This window comes from Ranitomeya imitator, chromosome 6, assembly GCF_032444005.1.
Source record: "Ranitomeya imitator isolate aRanImi1 chromosome 6, aRanImi1.pri, whole genome shotgun sequence".
In the NCBI taxonomy this organism is placed as follows: domain Eukaryota; kingdom Metazoa; phylum Chordata; class Amphibia; order Anura; family Dendrobatidae; genus Ranitomeya; species Ranitomeya imitator.
In genome coordinates this window covers 413,372,763-413,394,593 of record NC_091287.1, presented here as the reverse complement: position 1 = coordinate 413,394,593, position 21,831 = coordinate 413,372,763, and positions in this window count along the sequence as shown.

The window sequence follows — 21,831 nt, the reverse complement described above, 5'->3', positions numbered from 1 at the left end:
GACTATTTCAAAGTATTATTCTCTGAGAATTTTGTAAACCACATGGTGGCACGGACAAATGTATATGCCCAAGATTTTCTTGAACAAAACTGCACTTTATCATTTGCTAATTAGATGCAGGAGAAATATGACGTTTTGGGGCCTTGTTCTTCACACAGCAATAGTAAAGAACCTTGAAGTTTGGCAATATTCGAGTATTCATATTTTATATAGCACTCCAGTTTTCCGCATGGCTATGACAGGGAGATGCTTTGAAGCCATTCACAAATGTTTGCATTATAATTATAATGCAGTGTCCACCCCGAGATGACCCCAACTTTGACCAACTTTTCAAAGTTAGACCGGTCATTGATCACTTCAGCAACGAATTTGCTCTCATGCGGTGTTCTAGCACATGACCGTGGTGCCCAATCAGCGCTGGTATCACTGTCCCCGCCTTTGTACAAATTGAACATGAAGAGACAGTCCGAGATCAGCTGCAGCCCACGAATGGCTCTAGCACAGGAGGGGAGTATAAGCTTTCCTATTTTATCAGAGCCAAGTGTGGGTTATGAAAGGGGTTGTCCTAGTAGTGGACAACCCCTTTAATACAGTTTTAAATGCTATTTTCAGCACTTTGAGAGGTGCAGTTTTTGAAATGTTGTCACTTTGGGGGTTTTTTTTTTCACAATGGTCCCTCAAACTTACTTCAAAGGCCGTGGTCTTTAAAAAAATAGGTTTTGCAAATTTTGTTGGAAAAATGTTAAATTGCTGATAAACTTTTAACCTTTCTAATTTCCTAACAAAAAATGTAAAAAATTATGCTGATGTAAAGGAAATATATGGCAACTGTTGTTTTTACATTTTGTCAAATTTTAGATAGTTTGCAAATCAAATCATATCGACCAACATTTATCACTAACATGAAGGACAATGTGTCATGAAAAAACATTCTCAGAATCGCCTGGTATGCATGATTCCTCATCCCTATCCTGGTCTGCATGGCTCCTCACCCCTATCCTGGTCCTGCATGGCTCCTAATCCTTATCCTTGTATGCATGACCCCTCATCCCTATCCTGGTATGCCTGGCTCCTCACCCCTATCCTGGGTATGCATAGCTCCTCATGCCTACCCTGGTACACATGCTCCTCATCCTTATACTGGTATACATGGCTCCTCATCCCTATCCTGGTATGCCTGGCTCCTCACCCCTATCCTGGTCCTGCATGGCTCCTAATCCTTATCCTTGTATGCATGACCCCTCATCCCTATCCTGGTATGCATGGCTCCTCATCCCTACCCTGGTCTGCATGGCTTCTCATCCCTACCCTGGTCTGCATGGTTCCTCATCCCTACCCTGGTCTGCATGGCTCTTCATCCCTATCTTTGTATGTTTGGCCCCATCCCCATCCTTGTATGTATGGCCTACATCAAAAAACATAAAAAACCATCCTACTTACCTTCCTGTGCTCCCTCGTAGCATCTTGTTCCATTGCCAGCAGCTGCTTTATGCTTGTAAGCAGTGCATGGCAGTGCTGTCATGGACTGCTCACAAGCAGAGCACAGCTGCTGGAAAACTCACTGCTCCCCGCACCAAAACTATGTGCATGGAGGGCAGTGATTATTCAGTGAGTGCAGCAGCCAGGCGGCCACGTGTGCCCGCTACTTAAGAGAAATGAATTTTCACCTCTCTCCACTCCCATGGGCGTGGAAATATTAATTTCTCTTAAGTAGCAGGCACGCATGACAGCCCAACTGCTGCAGGAGCCGGCTGCTGCGGCTGACACTGTGCGTGCTATTACAGATAAATTAATATTCACTGCCAGAGCAGTGAATATTAATTTCTCTTTAGTAGCGGGCACAGGCTTTAGCTGCAGCAGCCTGCTCCTGCCTCCTATGACCCTCCATCTTCTGGACAGTCACTCGAGTATAAGCCGAGGGGGGTCGTTTTTAGCACAAAAAAATGTGCTGAAAAACTTGGCTTATACTCGAGTATATACGGTAGATAAGAATAAAAGAAAGGAAAAAAGAATAACAAAATCTAGCAGTAAAAAATAAAATAAAAGGAAAATATAAAAATTTGTTAAAATAAAAAAAATTACTAAGCGCACTACAGTAAAAACAAAAACAATTACTGAGTACCTGCAAATAAATTACAGTAACCATAATTCTATGTAGTAGCAAGAAACTATAGTATAATCACTACAATTGTTTTTCACTAACATTCTAAAACTATACTACAATTACTAAATGGATGTTGGTAAAAAAAATTACTGAATGTAATTATATTTTAGTAAAAAATACTGTAGCTAATTCACAGTATTTTTAATATAGATTACACTTTCTCAATATCTAGCCCTATCAACTAATCTAAATTATTTTTTTTTTTTACACTTTCTGAAAAATAAAAAAACATGGAACCAAAACGGAGCACGGATGCAGATCGGTGATGTGCGTCATTGATCAGCGCTCAGCGGCTGCAGGATGCATGCGCGGAGGTGGTGCAAAGGTAAAAAATGGAAAAATAAAAAGTGCCAAACTGGAACGAGGTTTTGCAAAACGGTCATCGAGATAGTAAACTGAACCTGTTGAACACCGATTGGTCATTCGGACTTCATCATCACCAATCAGCTTTGGGGACCCTGACGCCTAACACCAGCCAATGATCAATGCTGTTATAGCACCAAACACAGCAGGACATCAATGTTTTGGGCACTTTTATTTGCCGAACCTTTGAAATTGCTGTGATTGACTGTTCTGAATTGAACAGTCAATCACAGCAATTGTTGTGTGGGAACGGAAAAACCCTCCCCCCACCCTTGTGGCAACAAGTACAGGGACCCTGCTGTCAGAAACAGCAGCCATGTTTAGTCGATCACGGTGACCAGAGATTGCTATGCTGTAACTGTACTTCGATTTGTGGGAACCCCTTCCTGACCATTATGTACATGACGTCATATGTCGTGAAGGGGTTAAAGTATCTTTAGTAGTGAGATTGGTTCTATTAGCAGATCTTAGTACTGAGCTTAGTTTTGTTAGCGCATCTCAATACCAAGTTTTATTCTGTTATCACATCTTACTCCTAGCCCTTAGTTTTGTTATCCTTATGCATCTTTCTGCTGTCAATGTATTTCTGTATTGCCCGTATAGTCTACTGCATTGAGCCAAGTTCGGTTAGTGTATCTGATTATGGGTCAGGAAATAAAAAAAAACTTTCTCATGCCTCTCAACCAAAAGAATTTGATTAAAATCTATCAATATGTTACAAAAAATGGTTGCAATACAAACAATACTTCATATACTCTAGCTATGTCAATGGGAAATGTGACGAAGAATCCTGTGCCCTGAAGGCGAAGATAATCTGGCAATTGCATATAAAGATTGGGTTGGCCCTAGGTATTCCAGTCCGTCACTGACAGTCGCGATTACCGTCTTTTGTATGCAGGGTAACTGTGACTTTTAAGGTGCGGAAGAGACAGGTTCTAGCATTGACATTGGAGTGTGGGTGGTGTCATATTGAGTCATAGAAGAAAACATAAGGAGGAAGATTTATGTCAGAGATATGGGTGGAAATTAGGTGAACAGTGGAGAGCCTAGCAGAAAGTGTTTGAACGTTCAGTGAGTAAGACACATACCAGCAATGGGAATGAAAAATGTAAGACTTCTCACCCCAGCAAAACAAATAATGAAACTGCAGACAATTTCCATTTAATTTCTCATAAGTTTACCAAATATATTTGTAACACCCCAGGGTCCTGGTTGTTACAGTGGCATTGCTTTCCTCATGGGGAGAGTGATGTCACGCTTGGAAGCGAAGGAAGATCTTTTTTATCAGGTAAACACAATGCACACAATATGTTCACACTCCAGGCCAGAAGGGGGAGCTCTGAACCCGGATTAAGGGGAACTTCCCTAATAGACGTGTATGGGGCCGTGCAGCCAGAGTTGCTCCAGCTCCAGGATTGAGAGATACCGAAGGAAAAACAGTGTTAGTGAGCGTGCATGAGAGTGGAGCACAGGAGAGTGACACCAGGGGAGATATCAGCGACTTGGCTACCTCCCTGGCTGAGCGCAGATTCCGGTAGCTGGTAGACCGAGGTTGTGTCGGACTCTAAGAGGCACAGCAGGAACCAGCAGGACAGCTGGATTATTTCAAATAACCTGTCTGCCCTAATACCCAGGAGGCACAGTGGCACATAGAGCTGGGTCGTGATAGAGACCCTATAAAAAGGCTCGAGCCACCTGTCATATGGGTTTGTGTCCTAGGCTTCATGTAGGACAGAGAGAACTGTAAGGACCTTGCCAGAAGCCATAGGCAGTAAGGGACTATAACATCACCGCGCTAACAGGAAGGCTTCTAACTCCACCTGGTAAAGGGGACTCTGAATTAGCTTCAAATCTGGCCAGACCCTGCCTGTACCTCTGATCTGGTGCCCTGGCCTGCGGTTGCCTAAAGCCATCAGTAAAGCAGGTAAAGAGACAGCAAACCTGTCCTCCGTTCTTTACCGCACCACTCACCATCCTCATCTATACACCGGGAGCCCCGGGGATCCAACTTCACCTGTGGGAAGTTATACCATCTAGCTGCCATAACATCACCTCAGAGAACTTCTTTAAGCAGCGTCGGTCCATATTGACCGAATACCACAGGTGGCGTCCTGAACACAAACTTTATTCAAAATCCCCTTAAAGACTTTCCATTTAATTGGGCAGGTATCGGGAAAGAGACAGATCACTTTTACAGTATGATAGAGGAAATGATCGCGGCGGAGGCTTCAGGGACCGTGACCAATATGAGGATGAAAGATCAAGAAATGGGCGATATGAGAGATCAGAATACACATGTGACCACGATCGAGATAGATCAAGACGAGATCCAGACAGACATTCAGACAGAAGGCGAGATAGATCACCCCCTACGTCCAGGAGGAGTGAAGAGCGATCTGAAAAACAAGTGTCCGCCAAGCCTCCGGTGAAGAAAAAGAAAGATGAATTGGATCCAATTCTTACTCATACCGGTGGAGCTTATATTATTTATTATTATAGTGCCATTTATTCCATGGCGCTTTACATGTGAGGAAGGGTATACATAATAAAAACAAGTACAATAACCTTGAACAATACAAGTCACAACTGGTACAGGAGGAGAGATGACCCTGCCCGCGATGGCTCACAATCTACAAGGGATGGGCAAGGATACAGTAGGTGAGGGTAGCGCTGGTCGTGTAGCGGTTTGGTCGATCAGTGGTTTCTGCAGGTTGTAGGCTTGTTGGAAGAGGTGGGTCTTCAGGTTCTTTTTGAAGGTTTCGATGGTAGGCGAGAGTCTGATGTGTTGTGGTAGAGAGTTCCAGAGTAGGGGTGATGTGCGAGAGAAATCTTGTATGCGATTGTGGGAAGAGGAGATAAGAGGGGAGTAGAGAAGGAGATCTTGTGAGGATCGGAGGTTGCATGCAGGAAAGTACCGGGAGACGAGGTCACATCATACGCCAAGCTGCGTATGATGCAAGAGCAGATCACTGACAAGAGCAGTCTAGCTTACCAAAGAATGACCTGGGAGGCATTGAAGAAATCGGTCAATGGTCTCATCAACAAAGTGAACGTTTCTAACATCGATGCAGGACACCCACGGGAACTAGTCTGGGGGGGGGGGTGGTGTGTATAGTGTCTGCAACATATCAGGCTGTGTATATGGAGACTGTAATATGGCGTGCGGTCGCCCAGGGAAACTGGACAAGGGAAGTCTGGCCTGCTTAGGGACTGTAAATCTAAAGCCATATGATATGTATTGCTATGAACTTGTGTGAACTGAAAACTGATAATATTCACTGACATTGTATGCATTTGTGTGAATTGGACTTTAACCCCTTAAGCCCCGAGGGTGGTTTGCACGTTAATGACCGGGACAATTTTTACAATTCTGACCACTGTCCTTTATGAGGTTATAACTCTGGAATGCTTCAACGGATCTTGGCGATTCTGACACTGTTTTCTTGTGACATATTGTACTTCATGTTAGTGGTAAAATTTATTCGATATAACTTGAGTTTATTTGTGAAAAAAACGGAAATTTGGCGAAAATTTTGAACATTTCGCAATTTTCCAACTTTGAATTTTTATACCCTTAAATCACAGAGATATGTCATGCAAAATACTTAATAAGTAACATTTCCCACATGTCTACTTTACATCAGCACAATTTTGGAACCCAAATTTTTTTATGTTAGGGAGTTATAAGGGTTAAAAGTTGACCAGCAATTTCTCATTTTTGCAACACCATTTTTTTTTTAGGGACCACATCTCATTTGAAGTAATTTTGAGGGGTCTATATGATAGAAAATACCCAAGTGTGACACCATTCTAAAAACTGCACCCCTCAAGGTGCTCAAAACCACATTCAAGAAGTTTATTAACCCTTCAGGTGTTTTACAGGAATTTTTGGAATGTTTAAATAAAAATGAACATTTAACTTTTTTTCACACAAAATTTATTTCAGCTCCAATTTGTTTTATTTTACCAAGGGTAACAGGAGAAAATGGACCCCAAAAGTTGTTGTACAATTTGTCCTGAGTACGTTGATACCCCATATGTGGGGATAAACCACTGTTTGGGCGCATGGCAGAGCTCGGAAGGAAAGGAGCGCCATTTGACTTTTCAATGCAAAATTGACTGGAATTGGGATGGGACGCCATGTAGAGTTTGGAGAGCCCCTGATGTGCCTAAACATTGAAACCCCCCACAAGTGACACCGTTTTGGAAAGTAGACCCCTTAATGAACTTATCTAGATGTGTGGTGAGCACTTTGACCCACCAAGTGCTTCATAGAAGTTTATAATGCAGAGCCGTAAAAATGGGTTAGTAACTGGCTTAGTGATAGAAAGCAGAGGGTGGTTATAAATGGTATAGTCTCTAACTGGGTCGCTGTGACCAGTGGGGTACCGCAGGGGTCAGAATTGGGACCTGTTCTCTTCAACATATTCATTAATGATCTGGTAGAAGGTTTACACAGTAAAATATCGATATTTGCAGATGATACAAAACTATGTAAAGCAGTTAATACAAGAGAAGATAGTATTCTGCTACAGATGGATCTGGATAAGTTGGAAACTTGGGCTGAAAGGTGGCAGATGAGGTTTAACAATGATAAATGTAAGGTTATACACATGGGAAGAAGGAATCAATATCACCATTACACACTGAATGGGAAACCACTGGGTAAATCTGACAGGGAGAAGGGCTTGGGGATCCTAGTTAATGATAAACTTACCTGGAGCAGCCAGTGCCAGGCAGCAGCTGCCAAGGCAAACAGGATCATGGGGTGCATTAAAAGAGGTCTGGATACACATGATGAGAGCATTATACTGCCTCTGTACAAATCCCTAGTTAGACCGCACATGGAGTACTGTGTCCAGTTTTGGGCACCGGTGCTCAGGAAGGATATAATGGAACTAGAGAGAGTACAAAGGAGGGCAACAAAATTAATAAAGGGGATGGGAGAACTACAATACCCAGATAGATTAGCGAAATTAGGATTATTTAGTCTAGAAAAAAGACGACTGAGGGGCGATCTAATAACCATGTATAAGTATATAAGGGGACAATACAAATATCTCGCTGAGGATCTGTTTATACCAAGGAAGGTGACGGGCACAAGGGGGCATTCTTTGCGTCTGGAGGAGAGAAGGTTTTTCCACCAACATAGAAGAGGATTCTTTACTGTTAGGGCAGTGAGAATCTGGAATTGCTTGCCTGAGGAGGTGGTGATGGCAAACTCAGTCGAGGGGTTCAAGAGAGGCCTGGATGTCTTCCTGGAGCAGAACAATATTGTATCATACAATTATTAGGTTCTGTAGAAGGACGTAGATCTGGGGATTTATTATGATGGAATATAGGCTGAACTGGATGGACAAATGTCTTTTTTCGGCCTTACTATGTTACTATGTAACTATGTAAAAATAAAAAATCATATTTTTTCACAAAAATTATCTTTTCGCCCCCAATTTTTTATTTTCACAAGGGTAACAGGATAAATTGGACCCCAAAAGTTGTTGTCCAATTTGTCCTGAGTACGCTGATACCCCATATATGGGGGGGAAGCACTGTTTGGGCGCATGGCAGAGCTCGGAAGGGAAGGAGCGCCATTTGGAATACAGACTTAGATGGATTGGTCTGCAGGCGTCACGTTGCATTTGCAGAGCCCCTGATGTACCCAAACAGTACAAACCCCCCACAAGTGACCCATATTGGAAACTAGACCTCCCAAGGAACCTATCTAGATGTGTTGTGAGAACTTTGAACCCCCAAGTGTATCACTGCAGTTTACAACGCAGAGCCGCGAAAATAAAAAAAATCTTATTTTTCCCACAAAAATGATTTTTAGCCCCCCACATTTTTATTTTCCCAAGGATAACAAGAGAACTTGGACCCCAAAAGTTGTTGTCCAATTTGTCCTGAGTACGCTGATACCCCATATGTTGGGGTAAACCCCTGTTTGGGCGCACCGGAGAGCTCGGAAGGGAAGGAGCACTGTTTTACTTTTTCAACGCAGAATTGGCAGGAATTGAGATCGGACGCCATGTCGCGTTTGGAGAGCCCCTGATGTGCCTGAACAGTGGAAACTTCCCAATTCTACCTGAAACCCAAACCCTAACACACCCCTAACACTAATCCCAACGGTAACCCTAACCACACCCCTAACCCTGACACACCCCTAATTCTAATCCCAACCCTAATCCCAACCGTAAATATAATCCAAACCCTAACTTTAGCCCAACCCTAAGTTTAGCCCCAACCCTAACCCTAACTTTAGCCCCAACCCTAACCCTAACTTTAGCTCCAACCCTAACCCCAACCCTAGCCCCAACCCTAACCCTAGCCCCAACCCTAGCCCCAACCCTAGCCCTAACCCTAACCCTAGCCCTAACCCTAGCCCTAACCCTAGCCCTGATGGGAAAATGGAAATAAATACATTTTTTAAATTTTATTATTTTTCTCTAAGGGGGTGATGAAGGGGGGTTTGATTTACTTTTATAGCGTTTTTTATATCGGATTTTTATGATTGGCAGCCGTCACACACTAAAATACACTTTTTTTATAGCAAAAAAGTTTTTGCGTCTCCACATTTTGAGACCTATAATTTTTCCATATTTTGGTCCACAGAGTCATGTGAGGTCTTGTTTTTTGCGGGATGAGTTGACGTTTTTATTGGTAACATTTTTGGACACGTGACAGTTTTTGATCACTTTTTATTCCGATTTTTGTGAGGCAGAATGACCAAAAACCAGCTATTCATGAATTTCTTTTGGGGGACGCGTTTATACCGTTCCGCGTTTGGTAAAATTGATAAAGCAGTTTTATTCTTCGGGTCAGTACGATTACAGTGACACCTCATTTATATCATTTTTTAATGTTTTGCCGCTTTTATACGATAAAAGCTATTTTATAGAAAAAATAATTATTTTGGCATCGCTTTATTCTCAGGACTATAACTTTTTTATTCTTTTGCTTATTATGCTTTGTGGTGGCTCGTTTTTTGCGGGACAAGATGGCGTTTTCAGCGGTACCATGGTTATTTATTTATCGTCTTTTTGATCGCGTATTATTCCACTTTTTTTTCGGCGGTATGATAATAAAGCGTTGTTTTTTGGCTCGTTTTTTTTTTTTCCTTACGGTGTTCACTGAAGGGGTTAACTAGTGGGACAGTTTTATAGGTCGGGTCATTACGGACGCGGCGATACTAAATATGTGTACATTTATTGTTTGTTTGTTTTTTTTAGATAAAGAAATGTATTTATGGGAATAATATTTTTTTTTTTTTTTATTTATTTAGTAATTTTTATTTTTTTTTTTACACATGTGGAAATTTTTTTTTAAACTTTTTTACTTTGTCCCAGGGGGGGACATCACAGATCGCCGATCTTACAGTTTGCACAGCACTCTGTAAGATCGGCGATCTCACTGACATCGCTGCAGGCTTACCAGCACCTGCAGGCGACCCGGAAGTACTCCCTGCAGGACCCAGATGCAGCCCCGCGGCCATTTTGGATCCGGGGCCTGCAGGGAGAAGACATTCGGTACAAGGTGAGCACATCACCTTGTACCGATCGTCTCAGGGAAGCCCGCAGGGAGCCCCCTCCCTGCGCGATGCTTCCCTGTACCGCCGGCACATCGCGATCATGTTTGATCGCAGTGTGCCGGGGGTTAATGTGCCGGGAGCAGTCCGTGACCGCTCCTGGCACATAGTGCCGGATGTCAGCTGCGATAGTCAGCTGACACCCGGCCGCGCTCCCCCCGTGAGCGCGGCCGATCGTATATGACGTACTATCCCGTCACTGGGAATTAAGTCCCAGGTCACCTGGACGGGATAGTACGTCATATGGGATTAAGGGGTTAATGCTGTGAGGAAACACATTAAAGAGACTTTAGTGTTGGAACTTTGTGGGTCACTGCCTCTTCACTACGTACGATGCTACTACAATCTTACAGTAGTTACTGCTGGAGATGCTGCAACTGGACTGGAGCAGATCTAGCAGCTGACATCAGGGTGTCCACAGACTGGAATAGGCCTGGATTTTAAACTGCTGGTCTCGTTGGCTGGACATCTCCTGGAACAACTCCAAGAGGGGAGAAGTATTGGGATCAGTGGGGTCCGTTGTCTAAGCAAACTGTCACACTGGTGGACCCATTATGCCATGGGCGGGCCTTAGCACCTAGTTTTCACTAGAGCTCCTGATGATGGAGCTAGGCTTGAGCTGCATGCAGCCACCAGGTACTACTCCAGGGCAGCAGACGGTACTGCAGCAGCTGACCTGAAGGGTCAGGACCACAGACACTGACTTGGAGTCCAAGGCAGGACAGGTTACTGATGTTGGTTCAGACACTGTGGATTCTGGATCACAGACTGGATAGACACTAGTCCTGGTTCAGACAGTGCGGATTCTGGATTACCAGACAGGTTGGACACTGATGCTAGTTCAGACAGTGTGGATTTCGGATTACCAGACAAGGCGGATACTGGTGTGGTTCAGACAGTGCGGATTCTGGATTACCAGATTACTGACATTACCTGTCAGTGTTTGACAGGACAGTAACTGGTTCACGCAGTGGTTCAGACTAGGCAGGTAAAGGAGAGGCAAAACTGGTCTCAGGTTTTAAATAACAGGACAGGAACAGGAACCTGACAACAGACTTAGCAGCTTGCAGACCAGACTAACGTACCTCTAATGTTGCTCAAACACCTCTTTCCATTGTATGTTGCCTTAAGTATTTAGTGTCTCCCAGCTATTGGCACACCAGGTGTGCGCGCACTACCCCTTTAAGAGGCAGGGAGCACGTGCTCTAAGCATGCTGCCAGGAAATGTACAGGCCACGGGAGCAGGAAGTCACAGCTGGTGGAGGATACGCCGCCGAGCGGCCATCGTTGTGGTATGTTGGAGGGAAAAGGACCATGCAAGGATGTCGGCGCTGGTGACAAATGTCTCTGCAAAGTAATGCAATGGAAATGTTCTCCTAATATAAAGCTACCCATACACAAAAGACGACTGTCAGCCAAACAATGACAGCCATCTCAAACAACTCTCCCATACACAGGAGCTCTCAGCTTAGCGGTCCTGTATTCTCTATGAAAAAGATGCCAAATGCCACATCAAACGGCAGCTTAGCTCTGGGAGAAAAAAGTGATTGACAAGCCAAAATTGAATATGCGTCATCCACATCCCTCCTGTCAGCCAGCTCCGCCATACACATTAGACCGTTGGCTGAACCCATCAATATCGGCAGGATCAGCCAACATTGGTCTATTGCAGGGGTCCCCAACTCCAGGCCTCGAGGGCCGCCAACAGTGCAGGTTTTCAGGATTTCTTTAGTATAGCATCTGTGGTAATGTGATCATCTGCACAGGTGATGATTCCAACCCCTGTGCAATACTAAGGAAATCCTGAAAACCTGCACTGTTGGCGGCCCTCGAGGCCTGGAGTTGGGGACCACTGGTCTAATGCATTGATCCCTAAACTTTCTTACCCTGACAGCCATGTTCAGCTCAGTGAGAGGTTCACGAGCCACATTCAAAGTCACAGATAGGGGATAGCTCTCAAACTTGATAACATTCTCTTAGTTTTTTTCTACAAACCCAAGGCCAGGATATATGTATCCAGATAAGTGCTTGTATGACGCCCGCCAGGGCCGTGGGGTACTTGGTACCGGGTCCGTGGCACTGGGCACCCATGTTAAGGGAAAAGTCTTAAAGGGGTTTGTGAAAATAAAGTTTGTTCGTGACGCCACCTGTGGTATTCGGTCAGAGGGGACTGACCCTGCTTAAAGGGGTCCGCTGGGGTGATGTTATAGCAGCTAAGATGGTAAAACTTCCCACAGGTGAAGTTGGGGCCCAGGGCTCCCGGTGTGTAGATGAAGATGGTGGGTGGTGCGGTAAGAAACAGAGGACACAGGGTTTGCAATCTCTTTACCTGGTTTACTGAAGACTTCAGGCAGCCACAGTCCAGGGCACCAGATCACAGTTACAGGCAGGGTCTGGCCGGCTTGGAAGCGAGTTCAGAGTCCCCTTTACCAGGTGGAGATAGAAGCCTTCCTAGCAGTGCTGTGGTGTAGTCCCTTGCTGCCTGGGGCTTCACACAAGGTCTTCACTGTTCTCTCTGTCCTCCTTAAAGGTGGGACACTAACCCGTATGACAGGTGGCTCCAGCCTTTTCATAGGGTCTCTATCACGACCCAGGCTCTATGCGCCACTGAGTCTCTAGGTGTTAGGGTGGACAAGTGACATGTAGTTCAGCTGTCCTGCCAATTTCTGCTGTGCCTCTTGAAGTATGACACAACCCCAGTCTTCCGGCTACCGGTATCTGCGCTCTGCAGGGAGGTAGCTCAATCACAGCTATTCTCCCCAGTTCTTTACTCTCCTTTGCTTCGCCCTCCTCCACGCTCACTACAATGCATTCTTCCTTCTGTATTATCTCTATCCAGGAGCTGCAGTACCCTCGTGGCTGCACAGCCCCTCACTTTCCTCTCTGCCTCAGACTGCTCCAGTCTCTCTCTCTCTCTCTATATATATAGGGGAGCCACCCATAAGCTGGATCAGAGCTCCCCCTTCTGTCCTGGAGTGTGAACATGTTGTATGCTTGTTTTACCTGATAAAGAAAATCTTCCCTCGCTTCCAAGCGCGACATCACTCTCCCCGTGAGGAAAGCAATGCCACTGTGACAACCAGGAACCTGGGGTGTCACACTTGTCTGTGGGCTACTCAAAAAAGTCACAATCTGAAAAGCTGCTCTTCATAAATGTTTGCTAGACCTGGAAGTAATACATCAAGCAAGCAGTCGCAAGTCACAAATCATGGGTCTGCCAGCCACAAATTGGGGGTCTTTGGTCTAACGTATATGGGACTCTTAGGGGGCCCTCAATGGTCTCAATAATGAATGTGATATGCTGGTTTAATTCCATTATAGTATGTATTACATCTCTACCTTTTCTTTCCCAGAGCTATTTATTGCTTTTTTCCCCACCCTCCTCATGACGGGTAAGTATGACAGTTCTTTTTTCTTGCATCAACATCTTCCAGCTTTTTTTATACTCTGTCCCTTTCCTACACAATATTTTCATCATGGTAACTATAGCCTTCTATTTACCTACTTTTTATTTTTGTATATTTTCATTTTGTCACTCTACCTTGCTGTTATCTACCACTTGACTTTCTCTTGTTGTGTGTGAGCATATATGATACCACCAGAAGCTTAGATTACATGTCTGCAATATCTTTTCCACTCCAGACCAAGCGCTACTAAAATTCACCACCATGTTTACAGGCTGAAGGTTATTACGCTCTCCTCTTGCCAGCCAGTGTATTTATGTTTGCTTCCAATTTTTGACCACAGGTATACAGCGCTGCAGGCTGCATTTCATTCATTATTACAGATATTTCTACCTTGATGTGTATAGTTATGCTAAATTGCTATGGCATATTAGGAGGCCAGTTTTCATCCATTGTAAACTGGAAACATTTACCACTAATCGGCAGCATGCATCTCTAACCCTTACCACTGAATTCTCCTCTTATTGTCTCTTCTACTTTACCATGTTTCTCTTAGGATGACATCTTTTGTATATATGTAAATATGTGTATATGTATATAGCCTGTCATATTGTTCTATTGCTTTGCAAAGCGTACATTACAATTTTAATTTTTTTAATCATAGTGTAAATACTGAGAAAGTCACAGGAGGGTCAAAAAGTCTCACGCAAATACTTTATTGCTGATGATCACATGAATGTTGTTGTTTCTTGACACCACAATAAATATCTGCCACTTTGCGGCTTATACTGGAGTGTTCAGTGTCTTCCTCAAGTTTATATGTGAAAGGGGCTGCACAGCCCACACCTCCAATGTGAATTTTGAGTGCACTCCAATCTGTGTTGAAATTGTGATTGATTGTAAGCAGGAGAAACTTGTACAGGTTGTGATTCCCATTACTTCACGGATCACATTAAATGCTCCTAATGTGTTGATATGTGGTCAAGTACCAGAGCTATAAACATTTATTGATTTTTAACTTTATTCTCTTTGATTTTCCACTTTATAACATTTTTTGTCGTTCATTACTTTTGTTTGCTTAAAAAGAAAAAGAAAGTTCTCTCTTTTCTGCACACTATAACGTTCAATTATTTTATTAACCCTCCCCAGCAATAAGACCCCTGGTGATTTGTTGTAAATGCTGGGGGAAGGTGCATCCTCCCATACATTTATCCTGCACCAGTCACCTAAGTATTACAAGGACAGATCAGGTCTACCAGACTGAGTGACACTTATATGGCTGCATCCAGTGCACCAGACCATCTGCAGAGCTGTTATGTAAGGCTACGTTCACATTAGCGTTACGCTAATGTGCGTCGCTGTTGCGTCGGCGATGCAGCGGCGACGCGCCCCTATGTTTAACATAGGGGACGCGTGCGTTTTTTTGTTAGCGTTTTTCGACATGTGCGTCGTTTTCGACGCTAGCGTCGGACGCACGAAAATGCAACAAGTTGCATTTTTCGTGCGTCCGATTTTCGTCAAAAAACGACGCACGCGTCGCAAAATGCAGCGTTTTTGCGCGCATTTTTGGTGCGTCGCGCGTTGCGTCGCCGACGCACCGGCGCGCAACGCTAATGTGAACGTAGCCTTATTGTTATCCTCCAATGTCTGATCTCTGAAGAAAATGTCTCCCTTATAGAACCATGTTCTCACTGGCTCACGGGTTAATGGGAACCTGTCACCTAAATTTGGTGGGACCGGTTTTCGGTCATATGGGCGGAGTTTTCGGGTGTTTGATTCACCCTTTCCTTTCCCGCTGGCTGCATGCTGGCCGCAATATTGGATTGAAGTTCATTCTCTGTCCTCCATAGTACACGCCTGCGCAAGGCATATCTGTGCGCAGCGTAGGCCTGCGTACTCCTTTCCTAAGATTCGCATGCGTCTTGCGTACCTATATTTAACACTATGTATGCAGCAACATGCGTTGGCATCAGTTTGTATGTGGATGCGTCCCCGTGAGTCGTTTAGCGGTGCCCGCCAAATGCAACATGTCACATTTTTTGTGCCGTCAAATATGCGCAGACATGCGTATGCAGATGAGTGCATCAAAATGCATTAGTCTATGGGAACGCATTGGTACTCAAGGACATGCACATGCGTTTGATGTGCATGCGTACTTCAGACTGAGCATGTCTAGAAACTGATTTCAGCACATCCCAAATCTCATCTGTATAAAAGGGGGTGTGGACACTGGAAGTCCAGAACTCTCAAGACCCTGGATGTGATCTCAAGACTCTGTATGTTGTGATGAAGTGACCCCTGTAACAGGTAAGGGGTGCTGCATGGTCTCCCCAGTATACACACGGAGGCGTATTGAGGCTGTGAGAGTGCATGGCAGTTGCATGCATGGATGTGATGATGTGACAAAGTCTGGCATTGTGGTGAATGGCCCATATGTGTGTCGCAGAGCAGACTCTGCGCTGCCAGCCTGAAGCGATATGGTGTTCTGGGACCTGTAGTCCTACAAGTAGTGTTGTATAATAGTCATGGGAGGTTGGCAGGGCTATTTATGTGAGATGGGCGGGACAAACTAGCCACACACCCACCCAGGGGAGTCGTTAAAGATATATAATGTGACCAGGGTGTGGGTTACATGTCGCTGTGAGTTTCCTGTTTGAAGCCTGTGTTGGAAGACCTGGGAGGAGGCTTCCTGAAGAGCACATGGTGGGGCTTTGCTACTGGTGGCCTGGGTATTGGACGGTCCCAGCCGGGGATGGACGTCCTGAATAGTACCCGGACAGGCCACCTGTGTGATCCTGAGTAACCTGGGTGTTGGGAGGTCCTGGGAGTAGGACCGGATCCCTGAACAGCACGAGGTGAGGACAGGGATCTGCAGAGCCAGTGACAGCTACTGTGTGGGGAAGCTACAGTCCTTCGGTGGGTCTGGACTGACTAATGTGTGCCGAGCAGGCAAGTTGGTGATCCCTGTAAGGCAGTTTCCCAAGAGAGAGGACTGACAAGGAGTCAGCAGGTGGAGCAGGAGCTCCCGTAAGGTACCATAGACCAGGTGTGTCAAACTGCATTCCTCAAGGGCCGCAAACCATGCGTGTTTTCAAGATTTCCTTAGCTTTGCACAAGGTGCTGCAATCATTATGTGTGTAGGTGATTAAATTATCACCTGTGCAGTACAAGGAAATCCTGAAAACATGACCTGTTTGCAGCCCTCGAGGAATGCAGTTTGACACCCCTGCCATAGACTGTTGGTGCTTGTGTTGATATGAACTGTGTGGTAACCCACGGCCACTGGTCAGAAGAGGACCAGCGTGATTAGTTGCTGCAACCTGTTAATGTGAAGATAATGAGTTAACCATATCTTGCTGTGTTAGAGAATGGACTACATGTAAGTCAGTGAAATGCAACTTGGCTTACGATGCAGTTTGTGCTGTATAAAGTAAACCATATGGACTGATTTTGGGTGAAAAAACTTGCCCATGTGCCTGAATCTCGTGCCAAGCGAGTGTCCCCCAATACACTCAGTAAGAGCAATCTCACAATGTACAGTACAGACCAAAAGTTTGGACACACATTCTCACTTAAAGATTTTTCTGTATTTTCATGACTATGAAAAATGTACATTCACACTGAAAGCATCAAAACTATGAATTAACACATGTGGAATTATATACTTAACAAAAAAGTGTGAAACAACTGAAAAAATATAGTTCTTACCGATAACGGTATTTCTCTGAGCCCATGACGGCACCACGGAGAGAGGGGATCCGCCCACCAAGGACAGGAAACCTACGGATAAAAAGGCGGTACCACTCTCCTGCATCAGTTTGTTTACATAGAGAACGATGGGAGACTACTAAGGCATTTGCAAATTTTAACTATTTATCCTAATAAGATACCGTGTGACTTTAACTATAAATAGATTATGAATAGACTATGGCACTCTTTAAATGTGCGCACCCATAAGTGAAGGGAGGGAATGTACGGGTGCCGTCATGGGCTCAGAGAAATACCGTTATCGGTAAGAACTATATTTTTCTCTGATCGCCCATGACGGCACCACGGAGAGAATTGCATATATAGTACATTCAGGGAGGGACCACTGCCTCTAGAACCCTTTTACCGAAAGTAAGGTCTGAAGAGGAGATTAGGTCCAATCTATAGTGCCTATAGAATGTGGATGGTGAGGACCAGGTAGTAGCTCTACATATCTGGTCAATGGAAGCTCCGGCCTTCTCCGCCCAGGAAGTTGCTACTGCCCTTGTTGAGTGAGCCTTAACCTCCCTGGGAGCGGACATCCCACTTGCCGTGTATGAGAGACTGATGGAGTCTGTGATCCATCTTGCTATGGTGGCTTTAGATGCTTTTTTCCCCTTCGGGGGACCCTGAAAACACACAAACAGAGAGGAATCCTCCCTACTCTCTCTAGTGACTTCTAGGTAATGTAAGAGACCCCTTCTTACATCTAGTGTATGTAATGTTTGTTCCTCCTTATTTTTAGGATTGGGACAGAAGGAGGGGAGAGATATCTCGAGACCTGTGAAATTTTGAAGCCACTTTCGGGAGATATGCTGGGTCTGTTTTTAAAATGACCCAATCCTCTAGAAATTGTGTGTGAGGAGGGTTGGCTGAGAGAGCCTGTAAGTCGCTAACCCTGCGGGCCGAAGTGAGGGCGACTAATAGAGCTGTTTTGAGGGATAGCGTTTTTAATTGTAGATTCGTGTAATGGTTCGAATGGAGGATTAGTCAGGGCTTTAAGGACCAAGTTTAGGTCCCATTGTGGAACCACTCTTACTGGCTGAGGCCTCGATCTTCCTGCTGCTCTGATGAATCTAGAGACCCACCTATTTGAAGCTAAGTCAAAATTGAATAATGCTCCCAATGCCGCCACGTGAACTTTTAGGGTACTAGTGGCTAAACCCATCTCCAAACCTTTTTGTAGGAACTCTAATATGGAATTAAGGGGAATCTCTTTCCCTATTTTTGCACCTGAAGAAGACAGAAACTTTTTCCATATTTTGCCATACTGTTTTGTTGTAACCGGCTTCCTACTTTTTAACAGAGTTGAGATTAACCCCGAAGAGAACCTTCTGCTTTCTAATATTTTCCTCTCAAGAGCCAGGCTGTTAAGTGCAAGTTCTTGACTCGTGGATGACAGACTGGGTCCTGTGACAACAGATCCTGGAGGTCTGGTAATACCCAAGGGTCGGATATTGACATCTTCCTCATCCATGAGAACCAAGGTCTCTTCGGCCAGAACGGGGCAATTAAGATGACCAACGCCCCGTCCTCCCGAATCTTCCTCAGCACTGCTGGAATCAGAATGAGAGGAGGAAAGGCATAGACCAGATGGTGACCCCAAGAAATTAGGAAAGTGTCCACAGCTACTGGGTTCCCCAGGGGAGATAGGGAGCAAAAGGAGGCTACTTTTTTGTTTAAATGGCTCGCGAAGAGATCTATTTTGGGAACACCCCATTTTTGTGTGATCTGGGTAAATATCACTGGATTTAGTTCCCATTCCCCCTGTTTTAGGCTGGATCGACTGAGGAAGTCTGCCTTGTAATTGTCTACTCCCTTTATGTGTAGGCTTGTCAGGGATAGAAGGTTGCTCTCAGCTATTTGAAGGATCGAGTTGGTCACTTCCATTAGATTTTTGGAACGGGTACCCCTCTGATGATTTAGGTAAGAAACTACCACCCGATTGTCCGACATCACCCTTACATGGTGAGATTGAAGGACTCCCAAGAATTCCTGAAGGGCAAATTTTACTGCCAGGAGTTCCTTCATATTGGAGGAATTGTCTGCAAGGGACGGAGACCAAATGCCCTGGGCTACTAGGTCGCCCAGATGAGACCCCCCACCCTGAGGGGCTTGCGACCGTAGTTAGGACCTTCGAGATCGGGATTACCCATGGGACTCCCTGGGAAAGATTTTCCTGCAACGTCCACCAAGTCAGAGAGTGATTGGTGCGAGGAGACAATGTTAACCGCCCGTCTAAATGCTCTCCTAGAAGGATTTGCTCTGACAGTAGCTGCCATTGGAGATCTCTTGAATGTAGTTGGGCCCACTGGACCGCCGGGATGCAAGAGGTCATAGAGCCTAATAGGGACATGCCCTGACGGAGTGTTATGTAGGGAAGAGATTGTACTCTTAACACTAAACTTTTTATCTTTTGTATTTTGCTCTCTGGAGCCGACATTCCATTTTTTTTGGAGTCTAGCGTGAGACCTAGGTACTCCTGAACCTGAGAAGGCACCAGTCTGGATTTTTCTAGGTTTATTAGCCAACCCAGATCCTTTAGAGAATGGATCACTAAATCTAGTTGACTCTTGCAATGTTGCGGGGAGGAGCCTATCACCAGGAAATCGTCCAGATATGGTACGATCAGGGTGTTTTCTTCCCTGAGGTGAGCCATTACCTCCGCGACCAGCTTTGTAAAAACCCTCGGGGCTATTGCTAGGCCAAATGGTAGAGCTGAGAACTGGAAGTGGCTTAGGACTCCCTTGATGTGGACCGCCATTCTGAGGAATCTTTGGTGATCCTTGTGTATTGGGACGTGATAATATGCGTCCTTCAGATCCAGGACCACCATGAAGCATTGAGGAAACAGCATTTTGATAGATGATTTTATCATTTCCATCTTGAATGCTTGAACCTCTAGGTAGTTGTTTAGGTTTTTTAAATTGATAATGGTCCTGAAGGAACCATCTGGCTTCTTTCTCAGGAATAGAGGGGAATAGTACCCTTGCCCTCTTTCTTGAGGGGGAACTTCCAGGAGTACTCCTTTTTTTACTAACCCGACAACCTCGTTTCCTAGCGACAACTGCTCTTCTGCCGAGGATCTTGTGGGTGTTATCTTGAAAGAGGGACAAGGGCACCTCTTGAATGTTAACCTCAGTCCTGATTCTATGATGTTTAGTATCCATCGACTTGAGGTAATCTTTTCCCAGGCTGGGAGAAAGAGAGATAATTTCCCTCCCACCTGGGGCGAACCTTCATTGTGAAGGTTTTTTGTTGTCATTGAGGTTTTTGTTAAAGATAAACCCCTTATTTTTGTTCTTCTTATCTTCCCATCTCCCCTGGCCTCTCCCTGGTTCTTACGGAAAAACCTCTTGTTCTGAAAGGGCTTCCTATAAGAGGGGAGACCCAGAGAGGGGAAGGACTTTTTCTTGTCCCCTGCTTTTTCCAAGATGTCATCTAGGGTGGAACCGAACAGAAATTCTCCTTCGCAGGGGATGGTACAGTTTTGTTTTCGTTTGCAGGTCGCCTGGCCAATTCTTAAGCCAGAGGGCGCGCCTGGCCGCATTAGCAAACACTGCTGCTCTGGCGGATAGCCTGATGGAGTCGGCCGAGGCATCAGCTAGGAAAGCCGCGGCCCCTCTCATTACTGGTAATGTGTCTAGCATTGAGTCCCGGGAAGTTTTCCCCTTTAATTGACCCTCTAGTTGGTTCAGCCAAATCATCAGGGAGCGTGAACTGCCGGCTTCAGGCCTCCTCTCGCTGCTTCCCAGGAGCCTTTGAGAAAGGCATCTGCCTTCTTGTCCATAGGGTCTTTTTAGGACCCCCATGTCCTCAAACGGGAGGGCAAATTTTTTTGAGGCTTTAGCAATTGCTACATCTAATTTGGGGGCCTTCTCCCAAAAGGAGCAGGATTCCTCCTTGAAGGGCTATTTCCTTTTTGGAGTTAAGAGAGTCTTTCTCATGGGCTTCTTCCATTCTTTCTTAATTAAGGCTACTATTGCTTCGTTAAGAGGAAAAGCTCTACTCTTTTTCTGTTCCAGGCCCCCAAACATGATGTCTTGTACCGATTTTTTAGGGTGGGAGTCTACCAGACCCATGGTACTTCTCACAGCTTTTATGAGGCCATCAGTATCCTCTAGAGGGAAACAATTATGTCCCCCCGAGGAAGAAGTAGACGATGAATATGAGGTGGAGGAGTCGGAGGACACTGAACTCTCAATATCACTTTCGGATTTTGAGACTGGAGATGGGGACCTGTGTCTGGTCTTTCTCCTTTTTTTCCCACTTTTTAGTGATCTGAAGGTGTCCTCCACTTGCTCTTTAATCAGGCTTTTAAGATCTGTTGCAAACCCAGGAAGGTTTTCAGATACAGTCTGCTGAATGCAAGTATTGCATAGTCTCTTATCCCATGTAGGTGGAAGATCCTCTCTACAGATGGCACAACTTTTGTGCTTAGTTTTACCTACGCTTTTCCTCCCCTAAAAGAGACAAATAACAATCTTACTGTCTCTGACATTCACGAAGATCCACTTACCACCTCCAGGACCCATAAATACCGGTTGGGGATTCTCTGCCTCTGGCTTTTT